The following is a 15601-nucleotide window of genomic DNA, read 5'->3' as shown; positions in this document are numbered from 1 at the left end:
CCAAAAACTATTCTTATAGGTCTCATATTATCGGACTCCATCAAGTTCAAAGAGCTCAGCCTACTATTGTTAATCTGATGATAACCATCATGATTGTCCTCACCATGACTTGCTAATCTTCCTCTTCTTTGCTAAGTGCATTTTGCTTACCGAGAAAACAAAGACACCGACCATCCCCTGGCCTCTGCTCCGCAGTCTAACATAGGCCCCTCCCTCTGTCCCTTCCCCATCAGTTTCAGAGAAACAGCTGTGCTGCCCTGTCCATCAGGACCCACAGCCCTGCCTTCCTGACACATCTCTCCCACTGTCCTGTTCTTCTTGGTTTTGCCTTTATATTTACCCTTTTCCCACCTACTCTCTTCCCTTTTCATAATTAGAAACTCTCGGAAGTTCCTCCCATTCTTTGGAAAACAAACAAGACATCCAGTCCTTTGGCTCCCAATTCTCCATCTACCAACTGTATCTCTCCTTCTCTTCTCAGCCACACTTCCAGAAGTTTCCATCTTTTGGGGCTGGCTTTGCCTCCCATCCTTTCCTCTGCCCACCATTTCTCTGAAACTGCTGGTCAGGAGCCACTGGCAGCCTACACACGTCCCTACCGGCTTGTCCTCCTGGGATTCCCATGCCGGCCTTTTGGCTACATCTCACACACCCCTCCTCCCCACAGCAAGGCCGCCTGTCTTACCAGCATGCTGTCAGGCCAATCACAGTGCCTGAAAAGGTAGGTCCCAAAATAACTGTTGAGTGAATCCAGGAATGAGTCAATATGCACCACAGCCTCTTTCTTGAGACTTCTTTCTCCCTTGGTTTCCCCAACATCCTTTCTGGTTTTCTCTGGCCTTTTCTTTCCAGGATCCTGTGGTAAATCCCTCCTGCCCACACTCAAGTGTCTCTGGGTCTCCTTCTAGGCTGGCACAGTGGCATATGCAGGGACTGTGCCACCAGACAGAGGGGTGAGTCTCAGCTCCCAGATGCAGTAGCAGCGATCACTTGGGCAAGTCAGGAAGTCACTCTGAGACTGCGTCCTTCCCAGAAAGATGAAGGGAAGCATACCTATCACAGAAGAGCGTGGTAAGAAAATGAGCTAATGATAACAAGTGTTTAGTACAATGCCAGGTAGATTGTGAAGTCAATGGATGGTAATGATGATAATGGTGACAGCAGTGTCCCTAGATGATCTCCTGCACTCCTGACATTTTCTTTATTCGCCCAGGCTGGAATATAGTGGCATGATCTCTGCTTACCGCAACCTCTGCCTCCTGAGTTCAAGTGAGTCTCCTGCCTCAGCCTCCCAAATAGCTGGGATTACAGGCACATGCCATCATGCCTAGCTAATTTCTGTATTTTTAGTAGAGATGGGGTTTCACCATGTTGGCCAGGCTGGTGTCAAACTCCTGACCTCAGGTGATCCACCCGCCTCGGCCTCCCAAAGTGCTGAGATTACAGGCATGAGCCACTGCACCCAGCCCACTCCTAACATTTTAGCTCCTGCCTCTGATCTGACATCTCCCAAATGTGTACCACTGACTCCAGACCTACATTCAAAATTCACAGGATGGAAATCACTTTCCTTCTCAAAACTTGCTCTTCATCCTACATTGCCATTTTCAGTAAATTGGAATTCATCGCTCGAGTAAGCAGAAAGAAGGAAAGAAAGAAAGAAAGAAGAAAGAAAGAAAGAAAGAAAGAAAGAAAGAAGGAAGGAAAGAAAGAGAGAAAGAAAGAAAGAAGGAAGGAAGGAAAGAAAGAGAGAAAGAAAGAAAGAGAGAGAAAGAAAGAAAAAGAATGAAAGAAAGAGAGAGAAAGAAAGAAAAAGAAAGAAAGAAAAAAGAAAGAAAGAAAGAAAGAAAGAGGGAAGGAAAGAAGGAAAGAAAGAAAACAGAAAGCAGATTTAGTTCACTTATTGAAAAACTGGCTCAAATCACCATAAAAGGCATTTTAGAGACAGCTGGGGAAATTTTCATATGAACCGAACATTCGATTATATTTGGGAATTATTGTCAATCTTCTTGTGCATGGAGGTGGGATAGTGACTATATAAGAGGTGTCCTTGTTCCTGGAAGATGTAGGCTGAAGTGTTCAAGGATAAAGTACCTTGACATCTACAATGTACTCTTAAGTTGCTCTAGGCCAGGCGCGGTGGCTCATGCCTGTAATCCCAGCACTTTGGGAGGCCGAGGCGGGTGGATCACGAGGTCAAGAGATCAAGACCATCCTGGTCAACATGGTGAAACCCCGTCTCTACTAAAAATACAAAAGATTAGCTGGGCACGATGGCGCGTGCCTGTAACCCCTCAGGAGGCTGAGGCAGGAGAATTGCTTGAGACCAGGAGGCGGAGGTTGTGGTGAGCCAAGATGGCGCCATTGCCCTCCAGCCTGGGTAACAAGAGCGAAACTCCATCTCAAAAAAAAAAAGTTGCTCTGAAAAAAAAGTACACATATACATATACACACATACATATACAGTGCATATTCTTACATACATGTACACATACACAGACAAATACAGGTATGTACATATATACTTACATACACAAATATGAATGAATAAAGCAAATATGGCAAATTGTTGAAAATTGTTAATTCTGTGTGGTGGATATACAAGTATTTATCATAGTACTATTTAGCTTTTCTATATGTTTGAAATTTGTTATAATAAAAAGTTGGGATAAAAAGCAGAAAGAAACTGTTGGAAAGGAACATTTATGCTGTGGTTGACATATGTCCCCAGTAGACTAGAAATCTTTTCCTTATTCTACGTATTACAATTTTAATCAAGCAACTGAAGATCAGATTGGCCATTTCGGCCACCACGTGATTAAATCTTGCTCACTGACTGTAATCTAGACCCTAACTCTATTTTTATGCTCACGTGCAGTTCTAGAATCCCACCCACGCCAGCCTGTACAAGGGCAGTGGGGTGGGGACTGTAGCCCGGTAACAGTTGTTCACTTTGAATGATTTCACTCTCCTTGTCCGGTTTGTGTTACGTGCATGTTTTGATATTTGTAACTTCCTTATTTTTCTCCAAATCACTGGGGGAAAAGGTGAAAGAAGGTCAGGTTTGGGAATATAGCCTTTGTCCTAGTCCTAGAAACTTTATTCCAGAATTATCCTGTGGTGCTGAAACCTAAAAATCTACCATATTTCTAATCATGTTTCTGCTCAGAGCATCTCTCCAGCTTCTCCATAGACTCACTCTCTCTTGTTGTTTTTGAGAACTGCAGTGATACTGTCCATTTTCAGTTTCATAGCACCACTTAGGCTTTCTAGGATTCCTTCCAGATCACCCACAGAAGTTCGCTGCTGTCATTTACAAGGTATCTCAGTCCCCGAGGATCCCTGGGGATCATGTCAGGAGACTTGGATGGATTTACAGCTCTTATGTCAGAGATTCCAAACTCAAATGTCTACAGGAGCCAAGCAGGGGTCAGGGGTGGGAGGGAGAGGGGGAGGAATTGGTGACAAGCATAGAAAGTTAGCGGCACCCATCCGACTTTGCCACCCAGGAAGCAGTATCCAACATTGCCAAATTGCCTACCATTGCAAGAAACACCAGAAATGCCAGGTGGTTTTTTGTTTGTTTGTTTGTGTTGTTTTTCTTTAAAGAAGAAATGTGGATTTTAAAATATTTGGTTTCCACTTTAAACTTTGCAGTTCCATGCAGGTCCAACAAAACTCATCCCTGGGATGCCTCCTGAGAGCAGCCGCTTTGGAGGCAGATTCTCCCTGACTGCTCATACCCCCATGGGATCCATCCTCCCCACACCACGGTGCTGGAATGTTCTGTTTGACTCGGGGCCAAAGAGTTGCCATCTTTGTTGTTGTTGTCGTCATCTGGTTTTTGTGTGTTTGTCATTTTCGCCATCTGTCCTGATTGCCCTACAGGCCACAAGCCACAGGCCTGCTTCGCCCTTGTTCTCTCCTAGCTGTTTCTGTTGCCTTAGGAGTTTCTGTAACCCTCAGCAGACATCAGGCCTTAGCCATCAGTGCTGTAGTTATAAACTCAGGCTCCGCTCCTATTCCCTGGAGAATATGATGCCATTTCTCTATGTTTTATTCATGTGCTATTTAAAACTGAGCTCACCAGAGAGTTCCTTGGGCTGCGTTGCTGTTTTCTTTCATTTTGTGCCCTGTCCCTGACCTTTTAAGTGATTCTGACTCAAGCACAAGCCCTCCAGGAGCCAGTAGGTGACGGCATCCCAGGCAGCAGCTCAGGCCCGGCCCCTCCACCCACCTCCCTTCCTTTCTGAAACTGACTTCTCCTTGTCTCTATTTCCACCTGAACTCTGAACTCCATCACCTAGACCCTGGCCATGTGTCTGGCCCCTTCAGCTGTATCCATCCTTCCCTATCTGAAAGCGGCTATTCTGTTAGACTTGGTCTTGGCTCATTCCTTTAGTGTGTGATGTGTTTGAAAGTAACTTCATAAATTCCCAGAAGACGTCAAATCCTGACCCACTCCAAGTACCACCTGTAAGATGAGCCCCATCTCTTCCTTCTCTGCCCTCCCTGCACAGAGGAGCTGGCAGATCCATCTTACATAACCTTGCCTTTGCTTTCTTCACAGAGAAAATAAGAATGAACCCCTCAGCGAGCACTTCTCAAGTGCCAAGCACACGCCTAAGTACTTTACCTAGATTGCCTCACGCAATCCCAAGCTCAGCCCTACAAAAGAAGAACCCTCACTTCTCCATTATGGGTGAGGAAATGGAGGCCCAAGGAAATGCAGTAACTTGCCTGGGTCACATGGAGAGAATCCTGCTGAGCTGAAATTTGAACCCAACCCTCAACTCCTGTGCCATTTTTCTCTCACTGACAAAAGTTGGCTACGGAGGCAAAACTCAACCAAGCAGCCCAGAGACCAACCCAGACGCTTGGACATCAGGCTCTTGGCCCTAAAACAAACTCTAGACTCTTGCGTGTACACATGTACTTGTACACATGTACTTCTTAGGATGTCAAATAATAGCCAGGAACTCTCCATACTGGAGCTCTTGAGAAACAACTCAGGAAAAAGGCACCAATGGCAACAAAGTCTGAAATTCAGTATGAACTCATGATTCCATAAACATTGACTAAGCGTCAGTGACACGTCCAGCTTCAAGCTGACAATGGGAACAAAGTACTCAAAAGAGACACTCGGGCCTTGCCTTCATGGAGCTGTCTTCCCCGGGCCCTGGGTGAGCCACTGGGAAATTTTCTTCCCATGCACTCACGCACATCCGCTGCCCATACTCCACTCAGAGAGACCGCCTCTGGTCACAGACGTCGAGGCAGAGGGGGACCACTTCAGTTCTTATTCCAACTGGATCCCTACCAAGTAGCTCCATTTTCATGGTTCTTTATATAGTGATGTCCAAGAATCTCATAACCCACAGTGAGGTTGCATCGTTTTGCGTTTTATGGTCTTACTTCTATGAAATTGCCACATTTAATTTTGCAGTTTCCTTCCTAAAAACATGTGCTCAGGCATCTCTGGCAGGCCCTCTATTTCTTGCATTTATTTCCAAGCCTGGTCCATGAGCACACATTGAATTGTTAGTTTCCTGATACCTCATTCATATAGTGATTACTCTCACAGTTTTCCAGTAAATAGCTCCTGCTACTTTTGCCTGGAGTCGACTTCCTGCTGTCATACAGACCATTTAGCACAGGTATGGGGCTTGTATAACCTTCAACCACTTGGCTGCAATGAGCTTGGCTGCAGTGAGACTCGAAGTCTTTCCATCTGCAGTTGGACGGGCTAGGGCAGGTCGGGGACGGTGGCCTCTCCCTTCTCACAACATTCATTCATTTCATTCCTTCGGTTTTTGTTTGCTAATTATGTGCCAGGACTACCCAGGATACAGCATGAAAAGTGGACAAAAGATCAAATATTCCTACCCTCACGGAGTTTATTTTCAAGGCAGAAGAAATCACAGAAACAAAATGAGCAAGAGATATATGAATAAAATAGAGAGTGTGTCAGCTCTATACAGCTGATGATTCAGAGTTAGCTGAGGATAAGTGCCATGATACAAAATAATAATAATAAAGCAGGAAATGGGGCAGGGAGGGCTACTGGAAGGTGACATCTGAGTGGAGACCAGGGCAGGTAGGCGGTAACTGTGCCATCATCCATGCGGGAAGTTAGAGGATGAGGAAGGAGTACATGTGGAGGCCAAGCTGTGGGCACCTCCCTGGCATACACAGGCACAGCAATGGGAAGAGGGCTAGGAGGCAGAGTCAGAGAGGCCAAGGGGTGTACGATTGAGGAGAGACTTATGGGCCATTGTAAAGACTGGTTTCCATTCAGAATAAAGTGAAATCATCGGAGAGTTTTGAGTGGACAGGTGACATGCTACGACGTAACAGGCCCACTCGGGTTGCTGTGTAGAGAATAGCCCGGATAGGAGCCAGGGTGGGAGGGAGCCAGCACTCCTGCCCCATCTGTGGGTTCCTTCTGTGCCTTCTGCCACAGACACCTGGAAAGTGACACCTGTGATGGAGTCCCGCCTACCAGGAGGTCTCTCCTGGCAGTCACAGCCAGGATTTCTAGGTCAACTCCCCCTTTTTTTTTTCTCTGAGCTTGAACCTCCTGGTGCTGGGCAGACCTGTCCCTAAACAAAGCTGTGAGCAGGGTCCATGGTGTCCTTAGATGGGATGGAGCTAACTTGAACACGTACCTTGTGCCAACTTCGGCACATTCCAGGCGCTTGACATATGCCATTTGATTTAATCTTCACAAAAACCTATAAAATAGTCACAACAGAACCATTGATGATTCAGGGTGGATTCTGGCATGCAAATTCCACCCCTTGTCCCTCTTGTCCTCTTGGGGTCTCATGGATCTGAAACAAAGCATGGCAAATGATTAACTTGATTGTGAAAGTCCAGGGCTCCCTTCAAAGCTGATGGGACTTCACACGTCAATTTTCAGCTTAGACCTCAGGAGATGATAGACCCGTTTGGTCACAGCCTAAGTTAAACCCTACTTCAGGGAGCTGACCACAGGATAAAGGTGGAGCCACTCATAAGCAGAAACTTGAATCTACTAAAAATGTGCCCCAAAGCATGGCAGGATGTCATTGTCATTCTTCCCTTACTTAAGGAGGCATGAGCAGATACAAGGAGCAGCAGCTAGACTCACCCTTGCTGGATTACTTGGGGTCAGGTGGTAAACAGTGAGGTCAGGTTGGAGGAACATGACTGTGATGCCTTAAACTCCCACCCAGTCTTGGCTAGCCTGGCCTTCTCTTTGAGATGCTCAATTCTGGGGTGCCTGTGGAGGGAGGAAGGGAGACTTCCATTGTTCCTACCCCCCATTCTTCAGGCAGCATTCACTGCAGGTCAGGACATGTGTCACCTGCTGGCTGATCCCTGGAGGTCTGGAGGGCCAGTCACAGCCTGATGAACTCTTCCAGCAATGGAGAGACGTTATCAGAGATTGCACTTCCAGGCTCTGATCTCCCAAACAGGTAAGAATGACCACGGATCATCGTGACTTCAGCATCCTGAATAAGCACTGGGAGGTGGTACATCGTGTCCCCCACAGGGTGTTGAGGTTACTGTTAAAGGCTAAATCGTGTCCCCCAGAATTCATATGTTGGAGTCCTAATCCCCAAGACCTCAGAATGGGATTGTTATTATGGCAACATGAGGTCATTAAGGTGGGCCGTAATCCAATCTGACTGGTGTCCTCGTACAGAGAGAGGTTAGGACACAGGCATACTCAGAGGGAAGGCAAGCCAAGGAGAGAGGCCTCAGAAGACACCAACCCTGCCTGCACTTTGACCTTGGATTTTCAACTTCCAGGACTGCAGGACAATACATTTCTGTGGCTGACGTCTCCTACCTGTGGTCCTTGGTTATGGCGGCCAGAGCAAACAAACCCGGGCACCTTGACGCCGATGCTGGGGAATTTGGGTTTCTGAGAAGGAAGCAGCCTGGCTCTAATGCCCCCAAAGAGATAAAATCTCATATCAACATGACTCAGCTATAGGGTTGTGTTTGTGAATGGAGTTGTGAATATCTTTGCTACAGTTTTGTCCCCCTGGCCTCGATCTTCCGATCTTCCGATCTTCTGTTTAATCCCATTAGCCTTGGTTTTCTCCTCTCACCCAACATGTCACATTCCTCTCCACCACCACCACTCCAGATTATTCTTTCAGTTCCTCTTCCCTGGACGTGACACACACCATGCCATGTCTTTTTCAGAGCCTGGAGATGCAGCTGGCATGAGAAAAAGCCTAATTTTTATTCCACAGCTGTGGCAGAATCTCTTTATCTCGACTTCTTCCTCTGCTTTCTATCGTCACTTGTTTGAGTCCTCTTTACTCTATCGGAATCTGCACTTCCTTATTTTCTGATTGTCCACATGGTCAAAACCGAAGCTCTGATCCACTCCTGCTTCTGTATCCATGCCACACATCACTGAGCAACCTGGCATCCCCAGCCATTAAGTGGATTCAGGCATGAAAATTGTTCTCGATGACGGTGACTCCAGGCAGCCTCTGCCAACGGATCTGAATAGTTAAGAAAAGGGAAAGCTTCTCACCTTCTGTGATCAGTCTGTGGGACGAGGCCTATCACTCAAAAATCATCTCCTACATTAGCTCGGAGCGCCATGCATGCGCGTGCGCACACACACACACTTGTGCATGTGCACACTCACATGCAATGGAGAGGCTTGCCTCAGCAAAAAGATGAGCATCCTTCCTGCTGGTCACTGGATGTGCCCATTGACCTTACACACTTCTCCATCATGTCTGGATTGTCGAGTGAAATTCTTCTCCTCCATGGCTCCCTTTGGTAATTCCCTAATTGCCTCAGTAAAGCCTCCATTCCCTGTCCAGCTCTGTCTGCCCTCAGCATTGAGATTTCCTAATGGAAACTACTCTCTTCTGCTGGAATCTCAGGGTGTAATTAGCAGTCTGGGACTTCAGTTCCCTGCTTTCCTTAGGATGAAGGCCAAGCCATTGCCAAAAATGCTGTCACCGTCAGTTCAGCTCCTCCTGGAAGAGAGCATAGGAGGGAGTTGTTTCATGTTGACTGTCTCCTGTATATTTATTGACTGAAACAGTTGAGCTGTTGCTCTTCACATTTGTAATTTTAGATCACAGATGCCTAGCATGTTTAATCATACAGCAAAGCTCACATTAATGAGGAAAATGTCACGTATATTGTTATCCACCATAAAAGCTGTGAAAAAATATCTCTGCCATCTGCAACGTGCCTTCTGCTGCTGCCTCTATGAATTTTACTAGTAACAATACAAAATTAACAGTAGGGCAAACAGATAAAAATGGAAACTTGTTGAACTTCCTCCTTGCTCTACAAAAATCCAACATAAGTACAAACCACCTCTCATGTTGGGATACCTCGCCTAGATTCCTGTAGCAACCCATTACTAGATCTCCCTGCAGCCAGCACCCTCCAAATACATTTTTAACATTTCTGCCAGAATGATATTCTAAATCTGAAATCTGGAAATATCAACCACTACTTAGAAATGTGGTGAGGCCTTTGCGGTCCCCGCCATGCCAGCCAGAACATGCTGTGACCCAGTCCCATCCTGTCCTTCCCATCAGCTTTCCTTCCCACCAGCCCCCTCTCACACCCCACCTTCCAGCCAGGCCATGCTGCCAGTGACTAACGGGCCCACCATGCCCTCTCCAACCTCTGTGCAGTCTCTGACTACACCATTTTCCCAGTCCTGTGCATGGCGATTCCTACGCATCCTGAAACATCTGCTTCAAATGTCCACTCCTCTGGGAAGCCTTCTGTGACCCGTGTAGGCAAAATCCTTCGGCCCTCACGTCTGCAAAGTGATTCGTGACTTTCTGCGTCTGGAGGACTTCTTGTGGGGAATCCTCACGCTCTGTTTACCAGTGTCTTCTTCTTCCACTCCGAGCTCCTTTATCACGAGGACGGTATTTCAACCACTGTTGCCTCCCAGTCCGGCACAGCCATGGCTGTTGTTGTAACTCACTTGGACGCTACAGAATCACTGTGAACCAGGCAAGATGGGTGAGGATTCTTTGCCAAGAATGTGCTCTTTTGACTTTGGCAACACAAAACCTTGCCATTCGGGCTGGGCACGGTGGCTCATGCCTGTAATCCCAGCACTTTGGGAGGCCGAGGTGGGTGGATCACGAGGTCAAGAGATTGAGACCATCCTGGTCAATATGGTGAAACCCCGTCTCTACTAAAAATACAAAAAATTAGCTGGGCACAGTGGCGCATGCCTGTAATCCCAGCTACTCAGGAGGCTGAGGCAGGAGAATTGCCTGAACCCAGGAGGCGGAGGTTGCGGTGAGCCAAGATCGTGCCATTGCACACCAACCTGGGTAACAATAGTGAAACTCAGTCTCAAAAAAAAAACAAAAAAGCTTGCCATTCTGCAGGCCGTGTTTATTTCTCCGTTTTCTCTCTGTACTTTAGCTTTCTCTCCTACCAAAAGAAATAACAGCCCTGTCAGTCATAGAGCAATTGATAGTGATAAAAATTCTCCTTTTAGACAGTGAGTTCACTTGTTCTTAAGTCATTCTTTGCCACAAACTGCAGGCTCATTATACGAGGAAAATGTGGTATCTCTGAGAAGCCACACTCTTAGAAGTTTATAATTTACCTCGACTGATGACTAAGGCCTGGAGGTTTTTACTGCTTATTTGAGTGTGGTTTGGGTGGGGAAGTGATGATAAACAAAGCTTCGTCTTACTCACTGAAACCACAGAGCAATACCTGTTCTTTGAGAAGGCACCTACTGCTTGCTTGGGGGTGTGGGAGGGAAAGGAGCAGTCTTTTTAAACTTCATCTCTGCTCTGAGCAGGTGCTTACTGGTCGGGATTCTCCACCCCCCAGTTCCTGTGCTCCATGACTTGTCTCCCCCTGAGTTACAGCAGTTGCAAAAGACTACTCCATCTGACATGACTTTGGGCAAGAAAAATGGAATTTGGGGCAGGATATTGGGTGATCTCTGCAAATCCAAAGGAAGGACACACATGCAGACTTCACACGAAAGTGAAATTCAGAAACAAAGAGCAGGAAACTCAACTCGGGCTGTCTTTTGCTCCCCGCAGTCTCTCCACACCCTGTTTGGTTAAATCCAACCATCCCTGAAGACTCAAGTTCACGATCCTCCATGCAGACTGACCAGATTCTCTCCACCCTATTTCTGAATTCCCAGTGCAAATGTATTCCACAGCTTCTTCCAATCCACGTTGGCAGGAGGCAGGTGCATGTCATATGTACAGAGCCCATCTCCACAACAGGAAAGCGTGGGCTTCACAGACACCCTAAATGCCGATGGCAACCCCTTCCTATCCTTTCCTTTCCCCACACCACGTGGAACAGACCTCCCTCAGCACCTGTAGAAGGGATAAGTCCTGCCAACCCGACACCTAGATCTTGGACTTCTCGCCTCCAGAACTGTGAGACAATACATTTCTGTTGTTTGAGCCACACGACTTATCATAGAAGCCCCAGGAAACTATGTCATTGCCCTTCAAAAAGAGGAGACAGACGAGCTGGGCAGGGCCCAGGCGATCTCCCCAACATTGAAGGAGGTCAGAATGGCTTGGCTGTCATCACTGAAGCCATGATTTATCTTTAACATAGATGGCCCCTTAAGTGGAGGATGAGGCAATTCAGTTGAAGAGATTTTAAGAGTATGTATCTCTACAGCTGTATCTGTATTTGTACAGTGCTCATTAGCCAATGTGACTAGTGGCTACAATATTGGACAGCACAGGTATAGAACATTTTCATCATCACAAACATTCTGCTGTACAAGACTGCTCATGAGAGCAAATGATGTGGAAGACTGGGGACTAGGGCTCTAGAGTACTGGCTGGGTTCCAATCCTCCTCCTCCTCTTGAATTTCGTGTGTGTGTGTGTGTGTGTGTGTGTGTGTGCATTCTCTCTATATATAAAGAACAATATGCGGATGTGTGCATGTGTGTGTGTATCATACCTATGCTTGTCATAGAAGTCACATAGGAACAGAGACCCTCAAGGCCAAACTACTCTTTGGCAAGTCTTGAAATTCATAGCTGTTTTTAAGAAACCTTTTTCCTTTGAGGGAATACTTATTTACTTCATCATTTCTATTGTTGATCTTTTAATCTACCTTTCCTAAGTTCCATCTTGGCTTTTTATTTTAGACAGTTTTCTTTCTCTTTGGCAAAACCATTGGTTGAACACTTTTGTGGAATTTCTTTTATGTTCAGAAATCAACAATTAAAAAAAAAACCCTCAGCTTCAGTACTTCTTGTTTGCTGAGCATGTGCAATTCAGGGGTTGAAAAAGAGAAGGGCTCTGTCGTTAATGGTATGGACCTAGGCTGTACAATATGGTAACCAATGGTCGCATGTGGCTATTTAGGTTTAGGTTTAAATTAGTTTAAATTAAGTATGGAAGTCTCCAGTCACACTGATCAAGTGCTCAGTAGCCGCATGTGACTAGTGGCTACCATATAGGACAGCACAGGTAGAGAACATGTGTATCTTCGCAGAAGTTTCTGCTGTACAGTACTGCTCATGAGAAGCAGATGAGGTGAAGGCTGAGTTTCCATCCTCCTCTCCAATTTCCTGATCATTCATCTTAGGCAAAACATTTGCCGTTTTCCACCTTTTTCCCCTCTTTTTACCAAAAGAAAAGGAAAGCTAGCTTACTTACATAATGGACATGGTTTGTGAAATAGAAGCTACGCATGCAATTTAGTGCAAAAAGTATTTATAGAACAATTCCCATGAGCCAGGCACCATGGTAAGTCTGCAGACCAAATACATAACACAGTCGGCTGGCCTCACAGAGCTTGCAATCAAGTAAGAGAAAGATGAGGCCAAAAAATAATTACAATATAAGCAATAACAAATATGCACAGGATATTTAAATAGGATGAAATGATACAAAGGTGGAATGATTCATTTGAGGGTAATGTAGGTGCTTCAGGAAGACTTAGTATAGGAAGTGTTTCTGAAAGAGAAAGTTTGGGGCCCGGGAGTGGTGGCTCACGCCTATAATCCTAGCACTTTGGGAGGCCGAGGCGGGTGGATCACGAGGTCAAGAGATCGAGACCATCCTGGTCAACAAGGTGAAACCCCGTCTCTACTAAAAATACAAAAATTAGCTGGGCATGGTGGTGAGCGCCTGTAGTCCCAGCTACTCAGGAGGCTGAGACAGGAGACTCACTTGAACCCAGGAGGCAGAGGTCACAGTGAGCCAAGATTATGCCACTGCATTCCAGCCTGGGCAACAAGAGTGAAACCCCATCTCAAAAAAAGAAAAAAAGTGTTCACACTTTGTAGCCGACTTGCAGAACGCACTATTCAAACAGAATCTTATGTGAAAGCACAATATGTAAAAAGTATAAATGCAGGAAACAACGTAAAGGTGGGGGCGGGGCAGCGTTTTACAAACCGGACCGTGAATCTGCGCGGTTTCTCTCTCCAGCCAGCACCGAGCGATGGGCACCTCTCGGGACAACTGGCACAAGCGCTGCAAGACCGGGGGCAAGAGAAAGCCCTACCACAAGAAGTGGAAGTATGAGTTGGGGTGCCTGGCTGCCAATCCCAAGACTGGCCCCTGCTGCATCCACACAGTCTGTGTGCGGGGTGGTAGCAAGAAATACGGTGCCCTGAGGCTGGACGTGGGGAGTTTCTCCTGGGGCTCAGAGTGTTGTGCTCGAAAAACAAGGATGATTGATGTTGTCTATAATGCGTCTGTCTAATAACGAGCTGGTCCATACCAAGACCCTGGTGAAGAATTGCATCGTGCTCATTGACAGTGGTACGAGTCCCACTATGCGCTGCCCCTGGGCGGCAAGAAGGGAGCCAAGCTGACTCCTGAGGAAGAAGAGATTTTAAACAAAAACGATCTAAAAAAATTCAGAAGAAATATGATGAAAGGAAAAATCAGCAGTCCCTGGAGGAGCAGTTCCAGCAGGACAAGCTTCTTGGTGCATCGCTTCAAGGCCCGGACAGTGTGGCCGAGCAGATGGCTATGTGCTAGAGGGCAAAGAGTTGGAGTTCTATCTTAGGAATATCAGGTCCCGGAAAGGCAAATAAATCCTTGTTTTCTGTCTTCACCCATGTAATAAAGGTGTTTATTGTTCTGTTAAAAAAAAAAAAAGTGTGAATGCAATGCAGGGTTCCACTTTGGGCCAAAGTAGAGTAACAGGTATCACATTTATCCTCTTGATGAAAATAGTAACAACACCAATAAAAAAAAAAGTTAAAAAAAAAAACAGTTTTCAAGCTACTAGACACTTCCTGATGGAGGACAGTGATCACCATGAGGCAGGAAGCAAACCAGGAGAGCCCTGACGTTGCCCCTGTCTTGAAAGAGCTTCCAGGTAACAGTGCAGAGTGAGGAACACGTGCCAGAAGACTCCATAATTTGATGAGACAGAGCTGAGAGGTTGTATGGTTTCAATGACGTGAGATGTCCAGAATGGGCAGACCCATGGAGCCTGAAAGTAGACAGCGAGTCCCATGGGCTGGGAGGAGAGGCAAGTGGAGAGTGACTGTTAATGGCTTTTCTTTTCGGAGTGATAAAAATGTTGTGAACCTAGACGGTGGTTAGGATTGCATAACTTTGTGAATACACTAAAAAATTAACTGCATTGTACACTCAATAAGGGTGAATTTTATAGTGTGTGAATTGTATCTCAATAAAATAATTTACAAGACATAGTATTAAAGACCAGGGAGAAATGAAAGTATATTATATGGCTATTGAGCCACTGAGGATGTCTTCTGTTATTCCGTTTCTTTGTTGTTTTCATTTCATCCTCTTTAGTAGACATCACTGCCAATCATCAATTATTTCCGGTATTTTTCACTTCCAGGGGTCTGCTAGGCTTGCACCTCTCTGCCTCTGTATTAGTCAACTCAGGCTTCCAGAATAGAATATACCACAGACTGTGTGTGGCTTAAACAACAGAAATTTATTTCCTCACAGTTCGAAGGCTGGAAGTCCAAGACAACAAGGTATAGGCAGGGTCATTTCTGGTGAGGGCTCTCTTCCTGGCTTACAGACGGCTGCCTTCTCACTAGGTCCTCACATCCCTTTCTCTGTCCACACACTCCTGGGGGCTCTTCTCCTTCTTCTAAAGCATGATAACTTAACCTGTCCCAACTAAGGCAGCCTCCATATTAAACACTGTTGTCTTGCTTGGGTATCTTCATGTTTGTAATTTTAAAAACTCGTATAATGTTTCAAAGAATTAAGGTTTCACTTTAAAAAAAAGAAGACCCCATTGTGGAACACCTAGAATGTTTCCCATATTTCTCTATTAAATAATCAAACTGCAAAAAAAATAGTTTACAACTATGACTCTGTCTTTAAATAACTTTTTTTAATTCCTTAGGTTATATCCCCAAGTGAGATTATTGGGTCAAAATTTCCATAATTTTATAGATGTTGATTTGTATAACCTTTGACTCTATTACCTGTAACATATAAATGTAGCTGTTCCACTATAGCTTTACAGTCATTAGGTTGTAGTATTGTTTTCACCTTATTAAAGTGATATGCAAATGATCCCAAACTTAGGATGTTTCAACTTAAGGTTGTTCAACTTTATAATGGTGCAAAAACAATACACATTTAGTA

The 15601-nt window shown here is 45.6% G+C and overlaps 1 pseudogene; it reads left to right on the top strand.

Annotated features, from left to right (window-relative positions):
* Positions 1 to 13380: 13380 nt before the first annotated feature.
* On the top strand, positions 13381 to 14052 carry LOC100403211 (small ribosomal subunit protein eS8 pseudogene; annotated as a pseudogene).
* The last annotated feature ends 1549 nt before the right edge of the window (positions 14053 to 15601 follow it).

Source organism: Callithrix jacchus, chromosome 11 (genome assembly GCF_049354715.1).
Source record: "Callithrix jacchus isolate 240 chromosome 11, calJac240_pri, whole genome shotgun sequence".
Classification (NCBI taxonomy): domain Eukaryota; kingdom Metazoa; phylum Chordata; class Mammalia; order Primates; family Cebidae; genus Callithrix; species Callithrix jacchus.
Note: the sequence above shows the minus strand (reverse complement) of the source record. Positions and strands in the feature narration are given on the sequence as shown.